Source organism: Rattus norvegicus, chromosome 3, assembly GCF_036323735.1.
Source record: "Rattus norvegicus strain BN/NHsdMcwi chromosome 3, GRCr8, whole genome shotgun sequence".
Taxonomy (NCBI): domain Eukaryota; kingdom Metazoa; phylum Chordata; class Mammalia; order Rodentia; family Muridae; genus Rattus; species Rattus norvegicus.
Genome location: NC_086021.1, coordinates 50,146,450 through 50,169,534, shown reverse-complemented (window position 1 = coordinate 50,169,534; position 23,085 = coordinate 50,146,450). Strand labels below are relative to the sequence as shown.

Genomic DNA, 23,085 nt, shown 5'->3' with positions numbered 1-23,085 from the left:
TCTGCCAGTTGGTCACCAGGTTATTTCTCTAAGACAATACAGAGAAGGAGAGGCAAAAATCAGTCAGATTTTTTCTGTTTTATCATCTTCTTTATCATCATCATCATAACTACCATCATCATCACCATCATCCTCAATCTACTGAAAAGCAAGCCATGTGCTTTCCAGAGCCCTGCAGTCGAATGTAAAGTTACCAGAGGATCGAGGTCCCTCATGGTTGCAACTTGTTTGAAGACCTTTCAATTTACTCTTTCTCCTCTCTTCTCTTTCTGCATCACCATCCTTTCGATGGCCTTCCCTTCTAGTCTATCCGGTGCCTCTGTAAGAATGCACAAGTTCAGCCCAGGGAACTTACAAGACGTGATGGGCTCTTTACCTTTGTGGGATGTCTCACTGAAGAAAGGGGATTGATATCCCCTTAAGACAGACTTTTCAAAAATCAAGTGCCCATAGGTGTGTGGGTTCATTTCTGGGTCTTCAATTCTGTTCCATTGGTCTATCTGTCTGTCTCTGTACCAATACCATGCAGTTTTTATCACTATTGTTCTTGGAAAAAAGATAGCATTTTCAGCAAATGGTGCTGGTTCAACTGGAGGTCAACATGTAGAAGAATGCAGATCGATCCATGCTTATCATCCTGTACAAAGCTTAAGTCCAAGTGGATCAAGGACCTCCACATCAAACCAGATACACTCAAACTAATAGAAGAAAAACTAGGGAAGCATCTGGAACACATGGGCACTGGAAAAAATTTCCTGAACAAAACACCAATGGCTTATGCTCTAAGATCAAGAATCGACAAATGGGATCTCATAAAACTACAAAGCTTCTGTAAGGCAAAGGACACTGTGGTTAGGACAAAACGGCAACCAACAGATTGGGAAAAGATCTTTACCAATCCTACAACAGATAGAGGCCTTATATCCAAAATATACAAAGAACTCAAGAAGTTAGACTGCAGGGAGTCAAGTAATCCTATTAAAAAATGGGGTTCAGAACTAAACAAAGAATTCACAGCTGAGGAATGCCAAATGGCTGAGAAACGCCTAAAGAAATGTTCAACATCTTTAGTCATAAGGGAAATGCAAATCAAAACAACCCTCACACCAGTGAGAATGGCTAAGATCAAAAACTCAGGTGACAGCAGATGCTGGCGAGGATGCAGAGAAAGAGGAACACTCCTCCATTGTTGGTGGGATTGCAGACTGGTACAACCATTCTGGAAATCAGTCTGGAGGTTCCTCAGAAAATTGGACATTGAACTGCCTGAGGATCCAGCTATACCTCTCTTGGGCATATACCCAAAAGATGCCCCAACATATAAAAAAGACACATGCTCCACTATGTTCATCGCAGCCTTATTTATAATAGCCAGAAGCTGGAAAGAACCCAGATGCCCTTCAACAGAGGAATGGATACAGAAAATGTGGTACATCTACACAATGGAATATTACTCAGCTATCAAAAACAATGACTTTATGAAATTTGTAGGCAAATGGTTGGAACTGGAAAATATCATCCTGAGTAAGGTAACCCAATCACAGAAAAACACACATGGTATGCACTCATTGATAGGTGGCTATTAGCCCAAATGCTTGAATTACCCTAGATGCCTAGAACAAATGAAACTCAAGACGGATGATCAAAATGTGAATGCTTCACTCCTTCTTTAAAAGGGGAACAAGAATACCCTTGGCAGGGAATAGAGAGGCAAAGATTAAAACAGACACAGAAGGAACACCCATTCAGAGCCTGCCCCACTTGTGGCCCATGCATATACAGCCATCCAATTAGACAAGATGGATGAAGCGAAGAAGTGCAGGCTGACAGGAGCCGGATGTAGATTGCTCCTGAGAGACACAGCCAGAATACAGCAAATACAGAGGCGAATGCCAGCAGCAAACCACTGAACTGAGAATAGGACCCCCGTTGAAGGAATCAGAGAAAGAACTGGAAGAGCTTGAAGGGGTTCGAGACCCCATATGTACAACAATGCCAAGCAACCAGAGCTTCCAGGGACTAAGCCACTACCTAAAGACTATACATGGACTGACCCTGGACTCTGTCCCCATAGGTAGCAATGAATATCCTAGTAAGAGCACCAGTGGAAGGGGAAGCCCTGGGTCCTGCTAAGACTGAACCCCCAGTGAACTAGATTGTTGGGGGGAGGGAGGCAATGGGGGGAGGATGGGGAGGGGAACACCCATAAAGAAGGGGAGGGGGGATGTTTGCCCGGAAACCGGGAAAGGGAATAACACTTGAAATGTATATAAGAAATACTCAAGTTAATAAAAAAAAAAAGACAGACTTTTCATAGGCAGTATCTCATTTCTGTCTCCAGAATTCAAAAGAAAAGTCCTTATTATAATATGCTGTTATCTTACCTTATGTCATTAAAATATAGCACACTGGTAGTAACACTAAAGGGAACTGCGCACATATTTCTATCGTTATAGGGAAGTTATAAATCTCCCTCACTGATAACAGCGGTATGCTAGCCACCACTTACATAGCACAGCTGCCACAGCAATGTCAGGTTGTATAGTGAAGAAGCAGCCAAAGCCTGAATGTCTCAGGGGAAGTCGGTACTTCTTACAACATAAGCGTCCTCAGGTGAAGAAATGCAGACTCGCCATGAAGCAGCATGCATTCCCCACTCAGTCTGTCCCAGTAGAACTCACTGTACTTGGATGACTGGAAGACAGCAGTCCAATTCACACTAAGTTGACTTTCACTGCTATAGGTGACGACTTGAAAATCCCTGGCCCAAGAAGAGAACGTTACCTCTCTGTCTACACAGATTTATTTTAAATCTCCTTGCTTCAGAACATAAAGCTAATGGCTTTCCGGAAGGATCTGCTGCTGTTTTTTTTTTTTTTTTTTTTTTTTCTCTCTCAAGTATTTTTAAACTTGTGGGTATGATTGGCAAAAGTGAAAGACAGTGCAATTTGGAGAAACTCACTTTGGCCAGTGTTTAAGCCTAAAATGACTAGCTGCGAAGCAGGCTTCTGCAAAGCCATGCGATCCCAATCTAAAGATGGAATCATGAGGATTCTCCTCCTCTCCCCTGCGCTTTGTGGCATGTGGTTTCTGTGTCGAGCACTAAGCTGCCAATACAAAAGTTAAGCTCCCTACACACGTTTAAGAGACCAAGCTCCCCCTGAGGGAGGAAAGAGGAGTATAGATAAATACACAAAATTAGACAAAAAGAACCAGTCTTTGTTTTATTTTCAAATAGTTATTTTCTACTCCCAGAGTGTGTATGTGTGTCAGATATGAAGCTTATGTAACATAGAAAAACACATGAATATCTGCATCTCATCTTTAGGAGTTGTGTCTTGTTAGTGAGCATAGGTTTGTCTTGACTAGCCTTGGATTCTGTTAAAGGGCCAACCACACCTTTGGAAATATTTCCTCTTACATGTCAGTTTGTGTATGTTTTATCGTGCACAATTCACTGGCATGTGGAAATACTGAAGTGACCCATGTGAACTGTGGCTTTCTTCCTCTGTGTAATAATTAATACATTTAGAATCACGAAGATCACCTGTATTAAAGAGCCTCGCACTCTGCAGTCTAAACTCCCTGCGCCTGCCAGCACTAGGGAAAGACACGATCAGCTGGAACCCTGACGAATGGAGCAGTCAGTGTAGGACTTGAACACCGGGAGTCTAGGCAAGTACACCTTCCTTTCTAGGTACACATCAGTGCACCTTTGGACTATGCCATCAGAAAATTACACAGAAACAAAAACTAGTATCAACATCTCTCAAGCTTCACGCCTTGGTCCAAACATGCCCTTCATGCCCTGGAAACTGCTATTGGGATGAGTACATTCTAGTAAGACCAAACAGTAAGTTGAATGAATTTCAAGGGTATTTGTCTAAGTATGCATGTTGTCTAAGAGGATACTCGAGGACATCTGAAAATCTAGGAGACATCATTTTAACTAATATTAAGTTACCATAGTTCAGTGCTACCCAAATATGTATGTGTTCATATAAATAATGGGAATGCTCAGAGTTTCCTTAAGAGTCACGAGGAAAGAAAAAGATATTTCACATCTATGCATCAGCAGAGAAGGAAAGTGACAAAGACAAAGACCTCCTGGACGATAATGAAGGAGAAACCTCAGAGCACCTGATGGGTGTCCTCAAACCTGAATTGCCATGCCCCATGGACATGGACATTACGTATGTCCTAGTGGCAGGCCAAAACTGAGGCCGACTTCTACCACTTGAAAGGGGGGAAAAACTGCAAATAAGTAGATTCCTAATACTCAGAGGGAAGGAGAGAATCTCCTGCTTAGTCTTAGAGATCAGTCTTAATATATGTTCAAAGGCAAGAAAACAGTCATAACTGAGCAAAATTGCTGATCTGGTCCTGGTACCTAGGGGACATGCAGCGGAGGGGAAAGAGGAGATATCACATTATCTATAAGGAGCGCTAGGTAGTAACTTGATCTGTTGATAAATACATTTACATACAGAGTCATGATTTAAAGAGAAAATAAATACCATTTGACGAGAGGAAGTACGAATGAGATGTCAGAGCCTATAATTTAATAAATTGGAAAATACATCTCTCTCTTCTGCTGTGTCGCTGGGTTTTTGAAGCTATTTCTATCTTTAAACTGTATTGTCTAAGAATGAAGCCATTTGAAAGAAAGAATGCTTTGCATGTATGTATGTCTATGTTTTATGTGCACATTTGCTACCTTAGTTCTGGGTTGTGGGGGTGGGGTTCTCATTCTCTGAAGCACAGCATTTTGTCCCACAAAGCAGAATGAACACACACATGAGTAACTGTGTGTCTCCATACCATCCTAAGATAATAAGCATCTTTGAAGGATCATTATATTTTTTCAAGCCCCAGAGGAATCATGCACTGCCTAGAGACAGTAATATCCCCAAGTATCCCCAGGACACCTGGGAGAATGTGGCTCACTGTGCAAAAATATTGTTGAGGGTTTTAGATGAAAAGGAATAATAAGGAACAAATCTAGAGAAGAGAGACCCCTCTGCAGTCTTAGGAGCAAGACTCTTGGCACGCTGAAGATTTGTTCTCCGTATTTTGATAATCTAACAAAGAAGTCCCCAATTGCAAAAACCAGACGGGCCTTTGTGAGGGCTAATACACCCACATAGAAAATCTCTGTGAGCTTGAATGAGGAAAGAAACAGAAAGAGCAAGGAAGATTCTATATTACAAGGGATAGAGCAAAGGAAGCAGAGAGCACCCCCCCCCCCCAGCTAGCCACTAATTCAAGTAATTGAATAATAAAAAGAATGACTCCCATTGTCAGGGGCCTGGGTATAGACATAAATCCATTCTGCAATCTTCGTTGCTTTTAAGAGAAACATCCTGGCATGGTGGCGAGCCTATCCAGTAACTATTTCTAGATAACAACAAAATCTCTGATTCTTTTTGTCAAATTGCCGTCTATGTTGCTATTTTTATATTTAAATCACATTGTTAACTCTGAATCTGAAACACTGGCATTTAGATATTAGTCACTTCCCTAGACTTCTGCATGACAAATTAGTTCTGTGCTTTAGCTCTAATAAATGGAACTGTAATACAGTTTTCATAACCATTCCCGGGATGTTCCTCAGAGCGGCTCTGTTTTGGCATCTATTTTTCCTGTTCAAACACACGAAAAGGTTGGCTGGTACTGTCGACAACCAGCACTTCTGGTGACTCAAGAGTCATTTATTAAAATAATGCATTGAAACAGTGACGGCAAATCCAAAATGCTATTTCTACAAGAAAAACCCATTATTCCAAGCCCAGACTATTTTATTTTCAAAGAAAAATTATTACAATTATGGATTCTGAGAGTCAGATAATGTGATTCTGACCTTTGCTCTTTATAGGCTGACCTGGCAACTTTTAATACACAGTAGTATGTTCTGTAAATGAGATATTTGTATAATTAACAAGTGTTGTTTCTGTAGAAATACATTAACTGAAAGTAAAGTCTGAATGTTTTATGATTCAAAATAAGAAACTATAAAAATGCAACTATCATTTTCTAGTATTATAGAGCTTAAAAATATAACCGCATGTCACAGAAACTCTCTCTCTCTCTCTCTCTCTCTCTCTCTCTCTCTCTCTCTCTCTCTCCAGACCAGGGATCTCTAGTGCTGACCATTTTCCTGACATAGTCTTAATCTAGTCCTTTATCATAGCACTGCACTTTTGCTCTAAAGGTTTCTGCACTAAAACGTGGGAAGGTGAAGCCATAGTTCAATTCAATTTATTTTTATATTGCCTCTCATACAAAGTCTCTCAAAGCACTTTACAGTAAGAGATAAAATAATCATATAACACTTGACCATGCTTGGAATAGCCACGATCACCCAGACGGCGAGAGGATACACCAGTGCACACTCACACGGGTCAAATTCCCCTCCTTTCAAAGCCATATAAATGAACATTTCAACAGAGTAACACAGCCATATAATATCACTGGCGGAGCCCTGCCTTGCCCTGCCTTCTCAGGGGACAAGAGCAAGGCTTTGATTTTCTATTCAGATCAACCATTCTTTCTTCTAAACCTGTGGTGATCTCAACTGGTGACCAGTTTCCTTCTCACGAGCACAGGATAATGTTTTCTTTCTATTGTTGTCAATTATTTTAATCGCTAGTGATTTATGGCTTCCTGGAATGCACGTAATGTGGTGCACCTCTTTTTCTTGTCTGTGTTCAGTATTTAGCTCCAAGAGGTAAAGAGGAAAGGCTGGTGGAATGACTGAAATGGGTGGTAGTTTGGGGTTTGTTGGTTTGTTTTGTCAGCCTACAACACATGCATACAAACACATACATACACACAAAAACATGTACGCACATACACACACACATACACACACTGGGGAGGTGGGGGAAGAAATCTGAACATGAGATTTGAACACTCAGGATGAATCGATGAGTTTCTGAGGCAGGAAGGAGTAAAAAGATAAAGGAGAGTAGTGGGATGTTTTATTAGACAAAACAGCTCAAATTAAATAATATTGCCTGGAAATGATAATGAAGAAACCAATCCTGACCAAGAGAAATTAGGTCAAGTAGATATCCTTCTTTGGAGTCTGAACTTGTAATCTGTAGAAGAGTCACCCTAGCTAGGGAAGGTACCCAATAAGGAGAGAGCACAGAAGGCAGGCCGAAGCTCTGTATTCACTGGGTTCCTTCAGATGCAAAAGCTGCTTGAAATCACCAAGCAGTAGTTCTCAGAAAGATTCCTCTCCAAACTCACTGTGTCCTCACCACACAGCTTTCAAGCCTGGAAACAAAGTGTTTGTTGTCCAAAGAAGAACTTTTGCAGAGTATAAAAATTCAGAGAATGGCTCCAAAATAGTTGCACTACTAAAATCAATAAATAATCTAGAACTTCATGGTTCCAGAAAAAAGTGACTTTTATTGTCCTCTACTTCTTGGATCAAGTCACAATCTTCATAATAGAGGACAACAAACTGGACTATATTGTAACCCAGTTTTTGACCTTTGAATATTTCTGTCACCGATTGTCAAAGTTGAGAACTACTCTCTATCCTGAGGTGATGGATTATTTAATTAACCATTGACCTTTCTCCAACATTTACTGACAATGAGCGCAGTCCCATGCAAGCTGCTGGTCAATTCTGTGCTGTTTATCAATCAGAGGGCGACTTTTATTTATTTATTTTTTTTTTGCAAGTTAGGTGAAACACCCAGAATCACTTTGTACTATTTATTTACCTAAACTGATTTTCAAATTAATTTGATATTTTTCTTTTTAACTATCAATTAGATAAAGAGCAACAGATTCATTATTCTTTTAGAAATTAGACTTCACAAAACAAATGTGTTTGATAAAACCTAAATGAACCAGCCAATAGGAAAAGCAAGCATTGCTTCCCAATAATGCATCTCGCAGAAAAGGTTACAGCAACTCATTTTTATTGCAGCCCATCTTTCAAGGTTCCCATTGAATCCAACCATTTGTAGGAAATAAGATTCCCCCAGGAGAATAAGGCATGGCCTTTGGAGAATTGTCACCGTTGTAAACCACTGTCACCATTATAAATAACTTCCATTCACCAGTTTTGAGCAGGTTCCCACATTCCCCTCCATGGGTTTATTTTCTTTATAGAGGGAAAGGAAAGAAAGACAGACAGACAGACAGAAAGGCAGGCAGACAGACAGACAGGGGGAGGAAGGGAGAGAAAGAGAGAGGGAGAGAGAGGGAGAGAGAGAGAGAGAGAGAGAGAGAGAGAGAGAGAGAATGGAAGGAACAAAGGAAGGAATTAAAGGGATAGAGGAAGACAGAAAGAGGGAAAGAAGAAGGAAGGAAGGAAGGAAGGAAGGAAGGAAGGAAGGAAGGAAGGAAGGAAGGAAGGGAGAGGTAGACTTCAATTAGTTAAATATAAGGAACCATTTGAACTTGTTTCTAAATTGGTCAAGCCTGACTTCGTCTGCTCTCCCCCAAAAAGCCCGTCACCTAATTGCTTTCCTTCTTCTGGGATCTTCAATTTTGACATGGCGTGAAGCTTAGAGTGCTGTAGGTGGAGGCTTCCTGAATGTACCACTTCTGCATCCAGCATTTCAAAATGTGACATGTGGGGGACAGCAGTGCATTCGAAGACTCATGGCTGCCTTTCCTGGCACCATTAAGTACCGTGTTTGCTTCACAAGTGTGTAAGGATGCAAAGTGCAAAGTAATTTAGAGTCCAACAATTCTAACCTCAGGACCATAGGTTCTTTATTTTAGCATGGTGGGAGCAATATTGTATGTATTATCATCTCGCCTCCCTTTTCCCCTAGTCTATAAAATGGGACTAAAAATAAGCACACTTTTACGAAAATACAATGGCATAGCACATGCAAAAGGCATATTGAAAAATATAACAAAGCTTCTCCAATATGAGTTCCCGGTTAGTTGAGTGGATACAAACATTATCTTCACAAAGTAGATCACAGTGTAGTAGAGACAGTTCAGCAACAACCGTAGGCCATTTCTATTTCCCCAGAGTGCACAGCGTTTAAAGACTTGACATTATGAAAGTATATTGTCTTCATTAATTTATGTTAATTTTTAATGTTGGTGTGACTCTATTGCATAATATATACAGAAGCCTCTGTGTATGGGTATATACATGAACACATGCACCAAAACACATAGATATTACAGGGTGAAAGAGTTTTGACCTCCAAGAAAGCAGATTTTCATTAAAGTCTTAATCTAGGACATAATACCAAGCATTAATTGTAACAGTGGCTACTTTTAGTTTAATAAGAAGAGTTCCTTAAAAAATGAATTGCATATTGAAATTAGCAAAAACATTATATATGATTATTGATAATAATTATATATTGATTACAGTGTCCAAAATTAAACTTTCTATCTTTATAGTTACACCCACTGGAATGGTACATGCAATGTACACTTACTTTCCTGGGTATCTGTAAATCATGCTTTTGCTTTGGCATCTATCAATTTCCTGTCAAAACTAAGAGCTTATTTCCTGTGGGAACAGATCCTTATGGGTCTAACATCAGATACCTAGATGGGTAAGTTGTATGTTTGATGCATGGTGACGTTAATGTAATATTTGATGGATATCTATTAGCAGGTACATCACCCGAACACGCACTCTCTGAATGTCTTTGACAGAGGCTGCCCTTTCCCTGTCTGTCAATCCACACTAGAATCATAAGAATGAGCAAATGTGACAGGAGAGGGCTGTACCAATTATAGATGAAAGGATAGCATCTACTCCCACCGTTTGGTGTGATTTATTTGGCGGTCCTTCTGCATTTGGAGGCAGCATACTGAGGCTGTTTATGAAGTGACAAATGGTACCCAATGACACTGAATGACTTCTCTAATCAATTTAACATGTCTAAATAGTGGTCATGAATTGTGGGGTTTGTTGAGTGTCTGTGAGTACAGAAATCACTGAATCCTTTTCATTAAAACATGTATTTCGAATATACACCTGGAAGAGTAAAATCAAAGATAACAAAAATAGGAATCTTTAACATGATGATTAAGTTTTCAGGTGTGTTCTAGGGCCATTGTTTTAAATTTTTCCCTTAATTTTTTAAAAGAGATGTTCATTTTTTTAATAAGAGAAGCTTGTGGGCTTTTTCTCGTTTAGTTTTACTTGATAGAGGAGTTGCATAATTACCTTGGGTGGAAACATCATTAGTGAAATTACATAAAGTTTTTGGTGGTTTATTTTTCCAAACATAAGTTTCAATTATTATCTAACCCCTTTCAATAAAACTCTTTTGTCATAAATGAATTTATCAGTGAATTCACTGCGTACCTTTTATATTTCCTTTAAGACTAAGAGAGGGGTAGATCACACTATCAGAGTTGTTTCACTGAACATTACATATTAACATTTAAACTTACACATAATCCAGACAAGTTTTTTTCCCTCATACACATAACTGGTATACCAGAGGAAGTCACAGGCTGGGAGAACTTTACACAAGAGTATTCATATATTAATCTCAATTTATTAGGAGTAGGTAGTCTTTTACACACTCAATACAAAGCACTACCGCTATAAGCCAAGAATGATTTTTCCCTATCTCTGTATTATTCAAATTTATTAAACAATATTTCATGTTTGTTTGACACAATGTCAAACTCAGGCTCCTAAAGAACTGTGGCAGCTTTGGGGCTGTTATGCTTTCTTGGACTTTAATCATTTTTGGCAAGGCTCCACTTCCTGTCAGAAAGTGAAACAGCTTTGGAATGTCATTTTCCCGAAAGAAAACAGAGAGATTCTGAGAGGAAGTTCTCCTCCACTCCAGATCCCCTAAGATACTCAAACACACTCACAGGAGGGCTGGAATACATCAAACATTAGCAGAGGGAAAAGGACACAATTTTCCCACATTAAAATACATGGATAAAGTTGAACTTCTGCTAAAAATAGTTCCCATGACTAATCCTATTAAGTTTAAAAAATTGGGCAGTATCCTCCTTGAAGCAGAAGGACTCTCTACCATCACACTCTGCTGAGCCCACCACACACCCCGAAGCCAGCAACCCCTCAATATTAGACCCTCATCTCTATGTTTACAATGGCATCGGACTAAAAGAGGACAGAAAGAGAATGAGAGCAAAAGAGAAACTATTCAACACGAAGCTATCAAAGGACACCAAATATAAGATATGAAGATCAAAATTATCTCAGAATGCCAAAAATTTAAAGTGCAATATACATCCTGAACAGATCTACAACATTTTCCCACCTAGTCTTGGACTTGCTGTATGTCCCCGGGGAGAGATAATACTGCAAAAAGCAAACAAAGATTACTCCTAGCTATGCCACTTCAAGATGAGAAATGTTGGATGTGACTGTGGAATAGAAAGATGTAAACAAACATCTGTCCTCTTTTGGACACTTGCAAGCCTCTGATTTTTTTGCATGTGAAAGTAGCAAGCGAAGAGAGAAAAGGAAGGAGTGAAAAAAAATCACCAAAAAAGGCTGAGCAAGTTGAAAGGTTCTAAACCAAGTTGAATGCTGTTGGCTAAGGGGGGCGGGGGGAGCCAATCATATACTCAGCACTTCTGAATGCACAATGATAATCGATGCTTTTGTGATCCTTCAGAAGGGCAGATGCAGGATATAAAGATGCTCACTGCAGAGAATGCCGTTAGGTACTAAGATATTGACATATGCTCGCTAAGTGATTAACAATAGAGAGAGGTTCAGCTGTAGTGAAACCTGAACCCAGCTGATACCATTAACACGTACATCTGACGAACTCCACAGACCACATTAAACAGAGAGAGCACAATGATGATAGGAGAATGGCTTTTAATGAAATCATGTCTAAAACTGGAGGCAGATAAATGTCATCAAGGAGTTCTTTGTGGAACCGGGGGACAGGGACAATCATGTAGACAGTAGTTTGAACAGAAGAGCAGGCGATACAGTCCCAAGTACACTGAGATGTCTTAGAGCTTATGCGCTTTTAGAACAAAGTGGGTCATCTTTAAATTTTGGATTATGATACAAGAAATGAACCTACCAGTTGATTTAGAGTTGTCACTGAAGTATGCAATCCTATAAATCCATGATCATAAAACAAATGCTTTTTTTATTAAACACTAAATAGTACGTATTTGAAGCAATCCATAATTTATGAAAGTGGGCCATTAAGTGTTGTATTTATTTCATATATGTGACTGTTCATCCTATGAATATAACCTAGAACTCCACCCGTATGTGCCACTGAAAGAGGGTGTGCTCATCTGTAAGCTAAGCACATTTCTCAGTTTGCCTTATTTGGAGGAAAAGTTCCAGCTTCACAGCCACCAAGCAAGTGAAACCAAAGATTAGGAACTTTATGGATGGGTAAAAAAACTCTCTGAAGTTGCAGACACAGGTAGACACTGAACAAGGACTGTGGGAATCACTTCTAAACGGCCGGATTAATCTCCAGCTCTGTTAACTTCATAACTGAAACTTATAACTTCTTAACCTTTGTAATGTTTGGCCATGTCAAGTCAGGACCGAAAGGAGAATATGAGGAGTTAAGATAGACAAGGGATGATTGAAAAACAGAGGAGAATGTATTTCACTCTTCTGAACACTGATTTTGTGATTCCCACAGTGCTGAACTGTGGTCAGTGTGTTAGTTAGCTGGTTTGACCACTTCCTTCTATGGATATCTGGGCTCGTCCCTAGCCTGAGCCATCTCACAGTGATTCTGAATCATCATCCCTTGAGACCCACAAGATCCAGAAGTCTCTAAATTTGAGTTTTCAGAAAGTTTTTTTTTACAAAGCCTCTGTGTCACTAAGCAGATAATTAAATTAAACCCTCAGTATATAAAGCAGGAGGGCTTCATACCTAACAGGCTGCGATTTTAAACTCCATTTATAAAAAGTCTTGGGACAAAGTGACCTAGGAGAAGAAAACTTTTGGTTTCTACTTTTAAAAGAGTACAGCAGATTGGTTATTGTCATTTTGTGACACTATATATATAAGCAGGATGCTGACCTACATGTATCAAACATCTCTTGAGTTCTTATAAAACCATAAACCCATCTCTCTAGATGCCATTTGGGGTCTATGTTCTAATTCTAGTTGGACGCAGACTGAAAGTGATGTTCTTTGTCTTTCTCTGCTTCTGCTTTTTCCAAACAAAATGGAGATAGTAAAGTCACCAAACCATTGTAAGGACCAAACAAAATCCATCTTGCACCTTAGCCCATGGCCCATCACATGGGAAATTCAGCAAATAGTAGCTATGATATGTGGTGCATATATTCATAGAAGTTTATCATGCTACATGAAATCTCTGACTTTCAGATTGGTCACAACTAATTCCTTTTTGCTTCAGTCTCTATGCCTTCAACTAGGTTGTTTTTTTTTTTCAAATTCTAGCAAGTCATCAATTCCTGTGCATCAGTAAGACCTTAAGTTTCCATAGGAATTCAGTATTTGTCTGTGTGGGACTAATTCTTTGGTCATTGGCTATAAGCTTTGATATCCCTAAACCCATGCTTTGTTAGCTGGGAAAACTTTTCCACAACATGAACAAGTCTGGCTTTATTGTCTTCTGGGTCCAACTATGCAGGATCCAAACTGAACCCTGAATCGTCATGGATGCCCTTGTGTTGCCTTTTCAGAACCATATCCAGGCTTACACCCAGCCTGCTGAGGAATGCCTGTAGGGAGAAAGTCACCAAAGATCAACGCAAACAAACAGCTTCTACATCTCTAATGGTTGGACATACAAAATTCATCATACATTAAATTTTATGTTGCCTCATTAGTCTTAATTAGGTTCCTACACTGCACCAGGATTACGGTTTCTCTCTGTTTGTATTCGTGCCTAAAAGTAAATCTGCCCCTCAGATGATACTTCGATGTATTTTTTAAACCTTTGAGTAAAAATGTCAAGTAATGGTATAATATTGACAGCATTCTTGATCCTAGACAAGTAATTCAAGCTGAAGACCAATGAAATTATCAAGTGCTACAGGAGTTTCATATCATACATGTACCATATAAAAGATGCCTTATGAATCCCGGAACCCACCAAAAAGAGCGCAGAGCCGCTCTGCCCTCTTGCTCGCGGTCCCATCCAGTCCCCAGACCCGGGCTCCGAGCCCTGTGCGGTAGGGAGGGAGTGGCGCGGCCAGCACCGGGCTAGTGCAGCGACAGCCCGCGTGTGCCTTCTGAGTGAGATTTTCCTGGGATCCAACCGGCCTGACCCCATCAGCGCTGAGTTCCAGAAACCTTGCGGTGGGCAGGACCTGGCTCGATGGTTGATGTTCAGTTTGCTGCGACTCTGTGCCCGTTAACGCGTAACTGCGCCTGTTTCTTGTCTATAAAATGGACGTGATGGTAAAAAAAAAAAAAAAAAAAAAAAAAAGATGCCTTATGGAAGGGGAGGGGGGAGGGGGATGTTTGCCCGGAAACCGGGAAAGGGAATAACACTAGAAATGTATATAAGAAATACTCAAGTTAATAAAAAAAAAGGGATTAGAGTATAAGGTAAAAAAAAAGATGCCTTTCAATTATTCTTCTTTACTATACTAAGGAACAAACATTAAAGCGATAACCATTTGTTCACTAAGACTGATATTGGCCTAGTACTTCCTTGATTCTCCTTCCTATCATTAGTCACACTCTATAATAAGTGTTTTCTATATAAGAATCTTTTTAATTTTTTTCTCCTCTTCTCCCAAATCCATAGTTTAGCTTTTCCCTTTATTGATGTCTACCATGAAGACTTGTCATGTTCAGATGCATCATAATTATTTTTAAAACTCCACAAGTACCTACAAGATGTACGGGATGATATTCATGCCAAGAAACGGACACCGCCCCTAACATTATTAATGATATTCTGCTATACTGGCAGACAGAAGCCTAACATAGTCATCATCAGAGAGATTTCACTGAGCAACTGTTGGAAATAGATGCAGAGATCAACAGCCAAATATTAGGCAGAGCTTGGAGTATTCTGGCAAGAGTGGCAAGAAGACTTTTAGGAACCAGAAGAGTTCAGGACACCACAAGAAAATCTACAGAATCAACTAACTCAGGCCCATAGGAGTTCATAGAGACTGAACTGCCAACTAGAAAGTGTGCATGGGATTCTCCAAGACCCTTTACACATATGTAACAGTTGTGTGACTTGCTCTTTATATGGGACTCCTTACAGTGAGAGCAGAGGCAGTATCTGACTGTTTCCCACCTTTAGGCCCCCTTCCCCTAACTGGGCTGCCTTCTCCAGCCTCGAGAGAAGACGTGCCTAGCCTACTACAACTTGATATTCCAAGGCTAGTTGATATCTATGGTAGGCCTCTACTTTTCAGACAATAAAGGCAGGAGGAGTGAGTGAGGTGTAAGGGGCAGAGAAGGACTGACAGAAGAGGAGGCAGAGGAAACTGTAGTCGTGATGTAAAGTAGGGGAAACCTCTGTCATGATGTATAATTAATTAATTAATTAATAAAGAAGTATCCAGGAGTGCTGGCTCGTGAATTAATACCAGTATTCAGGAGGATAAAGCAGGGACTCTCAATATCTTTGTGAGTTCAAGGCCAGCCAGGTCTACATAAAAGGTTACAGGTTAACCAGAATATAAAGTGAGACCCTATTAAATTAGATAGATAGATAGATAGATAGATAGATAGATAGATAGACAGACAATAAATAAATGGAAAGGCCTTGATAAAGGACAGAGTATAAACACTATAGAAGATTAAATACATTACACGTATAGGTTAGGGAGATTTTGAGACTTTATAAATAATGGTAGCTAGATGACTCGGGGCCAGTCTTTCTAGCTCCAGGGCCTCAAGATGACTCCATAGTCTGAGAATAGTCTCTGATGTCATAGTCCAAATTTACCTTGTAGTGCAAGCTTCGTATGCGCTAATTCTGAGTTTGCATCACTGTGCAACGCCATAGCTTAACAGATTCTAAAATGTCTGCTGCTAATCTCCACTTGTGTGAATAATCAAATCAAAAGAAAAGTGAAACGGAATTCTTCAGGGCTTGATATGGTTGCTGATGTGTTAAGTCCTAAAAGGTTACACTACCTTCCTCTCAATGAGATTGTAATTCCTGGATTATTATAGATGGTAAATGGATTGAAAGACAAGTGTGTACACCTAATTACAGCACTCTGAAGGCTGAAGAATGAATTGTGAGTTAAAAGACTGGCCTGAGTTATGAGACCCTCTGTCTCAAAATTGACAAAATGTTTTAAGAGAAATTCAGCCTTGCTACAGACAAACTTATAATCACACATTTTCTACCACATTTTCGGTAGAACAGAATTATTAGTTCTTATCATGTTTGTTTTCTTATCTCTCCAGGTTCAACATTGTTCCCCAGCAGTAGCTGAGACGAGGCCAGTGACACCACACCGTGACATCGCGCCGTGGCATCGCTGGGGAAATTACCCAGCAAATAAGGCACTGAGAATTAGGAAATAAGGGAGGAGACAGTGGGAAGATAAAAACAATTCAGAATTAAAACATATTTTTATCCAATTCGCAGAGGTTAGCACACATGGAAACTGTTTCGAAACTTGCCGGCTCCTTGAAACCGTGAGCATGAGGAATGAGGACTGAGAGTCTGGAGAGGGGTTTCATCATACTGCATTTCAGGCCAAGTAGGTTGAAGGCATATATTCATTTCTATGATCCATATATTCAGGAGATGAAGACCTAGTTGCAAAAGGCAATGCAAGAGAGAGAGAGAGAGAGAGAGAGAGAGAGAGCATCTGAAAATGCTAGTAAGCAGGTGACTACCGTTTTATGACATTCTGGAAAGCAAACCATAAAACCCATAAAAAAAAACTGGCTTCCCATTAGAATAGGAGGTCAGAGGGAATGACTAGGGATAGCGCAGTGAATTGGGAGTGGGGGGGGGCAATGAAAATATTGTCTACATACTAACAATGTATACCTAGAATTATGAAATTTACCAACCCATAGGATATGCAACACTAAGAAATGATCCTAATATAAGTTGTGGGCCTTGGTGACAATGGTATGTGTGTACAGTTTGTAAGCTGTAATGAATACACCGCTCAGGGGTTGGATGTTTATAATTGAGGCAGCCATACATGCCTGGGACAGTGGTACACAGAAAAAATCTGCACCTTCTGCCCAGCCTTTCTGGAATCCTAAAACCAATTTTTAAAAGAATTAAAAAAGAGTCTCATGAATTCTTAATAAACGCACTGGGATAGCCAATTCTAGTCATGGAACAGACAGTAGCTTCCACTATTAAACTTCAGGATTAGTAACAAGCTATCAAGCCACCCACGAAATGTCAAAATATTCTGTACACCTCAGAGTTAGAGCTGTATGACTCTCCGTGATTTATGGACACATTATTCATAATGTATTTTCTGTTCATTTCTGTCCAGAGCTGCACCTTTTATAAACCTACTGATTAATATCAAACGGTGAACAAATCTGACAAGCAGGATTACGAATCTAACAAAACTGTTTATAGTGTGCATGAAAAAGCACACCATTTCCAGGCACTGTACTTAATAAGAAAGCTCTGTTGTACTTAAGAGGTGAAGGGATTACTTAACTGTCAAAGTTCCTTTAGCTGTTAAGAGTAGCCAAGTAAAAGACCTGCTACTAAAAAGCCTCAACAGAATATTTTATGCCACTTTATTCACCATTATCATATTTTATATTTAAATATAACACAATTGCTATATAAAACAATCAATTCAATCATTCAAAATAAACATCACCTAAATAACTTTTATGATAAGAAATAAACCAAAAGACTTACCTCTTTTCTGTTCATATTTCAACCCATGTTTTATGTCTTATATAGTTTTGGCCACAAGACATCTTTATTTCGAGTTTCATTGTGCTATCAGTGACCAAGATACAAACAATTGAAGTTTGCCCTGATAGACGAATGGATAAAATAGGATGAGATGTATAACTGCAGATTATTATTCAGGGAAGAAAGCCTCCCTTCTACAACAGGGATCAATCTATAAGACTGTACACTCTTGGAAGCCAGGCACATAAATGAAAATTCTTCAGGACCTTAATTAAATGTGGAATCTAAAAGTTCAGAAAATCAGAGTACAGAATGTGTTTACCAGAGTAGGAAGCTAGAAATAGGGAGAAGTATGCATATTACAAAACTTCAGATATGCGGGGAATGTTGCAAAGAGCTAATGAATACTCTGTTGTGAACTGAAATTTATTAAGAGAATTGATCTTAAGTATTCTAAACAAACAAAAGAATCAAAAATATGTGATGTCAAAGATGTGTCAATCAGCTTTATTGTGTCCAGCTTTTCTATATGTACTCATGCAAAACAGATCATATTACGGACTGCAAAATGTTTTTAAGAATATCTTATTAAATCTTCAAAAAAGAAAATAATTTGTCCCTTACATTTTAAAACACATTTAAGTAATTTGTTATTCTTTTAAAAAACAAACATTAAGTACATATGCAAAGGACACTCTATAATGCATATATGATAAATTATACTTGACATTTTAGTAAAGGATCATTAGCCTCCTGATATCTATTTGTCTGTTTAGTTTCATGGGTAGAATTATAGCACAGAATATACAGAAGTGATATTTTCTTTACTTTTTTTCTTGTACGGTGTCTCAATACATAGCCCAGGTGTCCTCAAACTCAAGATCCTCCTGCTTCAGCCTCTCTGTGTTTACACAAATAATGCAAGCTATTTTTAAAGAAAACAATTAAGCATATGAATAATTTTTTCTAAGGTTCATTGAAGTGACTGTTGACAAGGGACCCGCAATACCAGAAATATACTGAAAAATACCAGCAAGCATTGATCTGGAAGAAGCTAACACAATCAGCTTGTGTAAAACTCTAGAAGCTAATGCAAATGGATAACACCAGAAGAGTGTTTAAAGAGAAAGGGAGTCTACTGAAATTTGTTGTTTGAGAAAAATCTCTGTCATTTCACTCACTGGTTTCTAAATGGGATGAAAAGGGCCTTATGGCCATGCATGACAAGAAACGCAGTTTGAAAGATATTGGGAAAAAAATCACCAACTGTAGCCTACAAATATGGAAAACAGCAAACTCTAGCATGGGAATGTGTCTGATTGCCAGTATTAACACATTACAATAATAACATTTCTTACAAAATGTGTAGCATGCAAACAAACTGAAAAATATGGCTTACTTATATGAAAATATTATCTTGATATATACTTGAGAAAGCTCAGATACTATGCAAACTATATCAACACTATAAGAAGGTGCATTAGGAATGTTTAATAAACTAAAGCATCTTACAGATAACTATCTAAAAAAATGGCCCAGGAGAACAATGTGTCAAAGCTTATCAGGATAAGACAGAGATGTTAAAAATGATCCATATATAAACTTTTGTGTGCATACATATACACTTCCAGAAATAGATGTGGACTTGTAATTTTTCTGTTACTGCAATAGAACACCATTACCAATGTATCTTATAGAAGGAAGAGCTTAATTGCGCTACGGTTTCAGAGCGTTAGAGTCCAGTAGAGCAGAGTAAAGACATGGCAGTAGGAAGCTAATGGCTTAAATCATAGACCACAACCATGAAGCAGAGAGAGCAAACTAGAAATAGCATGTATTTCAAAACTCCCTAGCCTACCTCCAGTGACATATTTCCTCCAGCTAGGCCATACCTCTTAAGCCTTCTCAAACAGTGCCATCAACTGAGAAACAAGCATCCAAATGCCCAAGATTATCAGAGACTTTTCTCATTTAAGCCACCACAACATGAAAAGATAAAAGAAGAAAATCACATTTTGATAAGCTTCCTAGAACCTTTAAAAATATAAAACCAAACATTTTGTTCTCTCTAATATACTAGTAGCATTTTCTGGTCACCATCTTTCTCTAGTGGGCATGTACAATCAATCCCATAAACATGTGCACCGAGACGAGAATTATCCCCAGCAATAGACACCAGAGACACAGTTGTTTCTACCAAGAATTGTTCTGCACGGTTCCTCTCATTCTTCCAGTGTGTCACTCTGATGTGTTTTGGCTTTTGAACAGACAGCCCTTGTCACAATGGTATTTAAAGTGATCGTGTTTGATACACAGCAAAACTGTCACACCTCAAACTACATTTTTAGGCAAGTGAGATATTATAACACAAAATAAAGAACATTAAAAATCTGTGCCTTTTGCTAAGACTCTGAAGAAGTGACGTGTCTTAGAAGCACAGGTGAGAGATGCTTAGCACTTAACTGAAAGAACAGCGTGGGAGCCTTCTGTTTCCACAGAGAGTGTCAGTTAACAATAATTTCAAGGCACTCAAGACATAATCCAAAAGTTATTTACAAAATGTGAGGAAAAATTAAAAAGAAAATAAAGCTGAAGGGCTATTTCTAAATAACACTCTAACCTCAGAAAACTTTCCCTGACCACAGTCAAATTCAGATCATCTTAGCTATCTTTAGAGAGCGGATTTTTAAAAAGATTAACTCCTAAAATGCTGTGAGACTCAAAAAAAATAGTATGCAATTTGCTATTAATAAGGAGGATTCCTTTCTAGCATATTTCAAGTTGCCATTGATTGAAATGAAAAGGGCTTTTTACAGGAATTATTGTGGAAGGGATCTTTCAGTTCCAATTCATTCTGGAGCATTCTGCTCTTAAACACCTTTGCATCGTGTTATTTACTATTCATAATAGAAACAGTTCTTGGCTCTTTCTCAGAGAGAAAAACCTTCACCACACACAACTTCCTTCACACTTAACACTACATCAGACAGCCTTCATTAATAAAAGGCCACTCCTAACACTTTCCTGTTGTTTCCAGTTACAGACAAATCACTGTTACTTTGCAAGACTGATGAATGGAACAAAGAACATTTATATACATAAGTGAGAACACTTCCTACACATCCATTCATCAGAAAGGTTTTCAGAAAACTCAGAGAAGAGTAACTGAATAAAAATTATCTTAAAAATAATTTATATGTCTGTTGCTTCTGAGAGCAAAGTTCTAAGGCATAAATGTAACTCAAAGGAAAGCATTCTCTTAGCAAATGGGAGTCAAGCAGACCTTGAAACCCAGAGAAATAGTCACTCAGAGAGATTCTAGGATACCGGAAGACGCAAAAACAAAGGGAGAGAACTTTATGGATAAATCCTAATACTAACTGGATAAAGGGATTTGTGACATATCAAAATGGTAGTGGATTGCTAAAAGACCCTTTATGGAACTGAGTAGTTTTTAAAATATAACAACGGGAATCAAATATATAAATATATGAAATTTGTAAAAGATACAAGCAGACATTTTCTGCACACAAATTACTCTATAGCATTTTCCAATTGAAAAATTCCCAGGAAGTACTGATAAATGAACCTTGTAATTGGTTAAGGTGTTGAAAATGTCTCATAGCCAACAAATGACAGAGCAACCACAGGTCCAACGGAAACTATTCTCCAGTTTGGCGCCCTGCTCAGACACCTTACAGAGCAAGCAGAGGCAATAAACCCACTCCCAAGCTCACCTACATAACAACCTTACAGTGTTTTACCCAGGGAAGAACACACCAGGTATCCAATACCAAATGATCAGCCCTGAAAGTTTGGATGTGTGTGTTTGTGTGTTTTTGTATATGTATGAATGCATGCGTACGTGCATGTGTGTGTGATTTGAAAGAAAAAGAAAGCAGTGGATTTGAAAGGGAGCAAAGTATAGATACATGTACAGGGTTTTAAAGAGAAAGGAGAGGGGGAAATGATGTGATTATATAATCTCAAAAACAAATATAATAAAAAATACAGTGCCCTACTTTGCAGATAATTAAGGCTATCTAGACTGAAAAAAATTGTCTAACATGAAAATATAAAACAAAATAATCAAAAAGAGACATTGTCGACGTACTTGGGATTTCATAAAGAAAAATAAATCTTCAGAAAACAGGTTTAATTTGTATTCGTATAGAGATAAGAGATACTAGCTTCATTAAAAAATAACAAACAATAACTAAAAGAAAGAATGGGATAAATCAACGCTGTCTTTAAAACAGAAATAAATGTACTTATGATTCAAAGTTTCAAATACAAGATTAAGGCAAACTCTTGGGACACAAAATAAAAAGCAAAAACAACAAACCTACATCGGGATTTCATTGGGAAAGAGATTGAGGAAAAGGAAAAACCCAAAGAACAAGTCAAAAAAATGTTCAGAAATAAAAGATGAGATTTATAAACCAAAATAACTCACTAAGCACCCACCACAATGGACACCATTGACTACACCATAAGGCAGAGTGTCAGTACCAAAATTCTAAAGAATAGAAGGGCCTTCAAGGCTTCTGTCCCTGAGCATTACTTCAACAAATAAACATCTTTTCATACACAAGTAATCCCCAGTAATAATATCCTTTTGGCAATTTTTTCTCAGAAAATAATACCACAAAATGAGTCAATAAACTGACAAAGAAGGCATGGGAACAAAAAGCAGGGAGTGAATATAAGGAATAAAAGTAACTCCAGCCTCTTTATTTATACACAGGGCAACTGCTCAGCCTGGAGAAGGCCAGCAGCCTGCTGGGGATAAAATACTCACAACCATTTGATACTGCATAGGGGAGAGAGCAAGAGTCAGTTGCCTGAAGGTAGAATTAAAATAAAAGAGTAAGGTTTATTAACAAATAATTATTCAGAAAAAGGTGATTATATAGGTATAGATCTAAATCTAGATAAAGATATAGATACATACATATAGATGTGGATAGATAGATCTAGACATAGATATAGGTATGTGCCATAGTTCAAATCCACAATACATAGAGAGACAACATTTACTTTGTACAACACAGACATGTACTAAAATGAGTATTCGAGCCATTTAAATGAAATAGGGTCATATTGGCCTATATACACTGTCCTTGTTAGGGTTATATTATCGCAACATAAAAGCATCATCAAAAGCAAGTTGGGGAAGAAATGGTTTATTTGGGTTATATTTCTCAACTATAGTTTATCATGACAGGAGCTAGAGGCAGGAGCTGAAGGCAAGGATACTTATTGGTTTGCTCCTATGACTTGCTTTGCCTGGTTTCTT

At 38.5% G+C, this 23,085-nt stretch overlaps 1 long non-coding RNA gene across 5 annotated transcripts in view; it reads right to left on the bottom strand.

The window, feature by feature from the left end:
• The window catches only part of LOC120101545 (uncharacterized), a 75,203-nt gene extending 57,093 nt beyond the window's left edge, over positions 1-18,110 (bottom strand). For 2 of the 5 annotated variants that reach the window (XR_005502139.2, XR_005502140.2), the window contains exon 1: positions 17,787-18,110. This is a non-coding gene — a long non-coding RNA (uncharacterized LOC120101545). Of the gene's footprint in view, positions 1-14,051; positions 14,382-17,786 lie in introns of those variants that run through there. The other 3 variants (XR_010065180.1, XR_005502142.2, XR_005502141.2) reach the window with 2 other exon arrangements.
• Between the last annotated feature and the right edge of the window lie 4,975 nt (positions 18,111-23,085).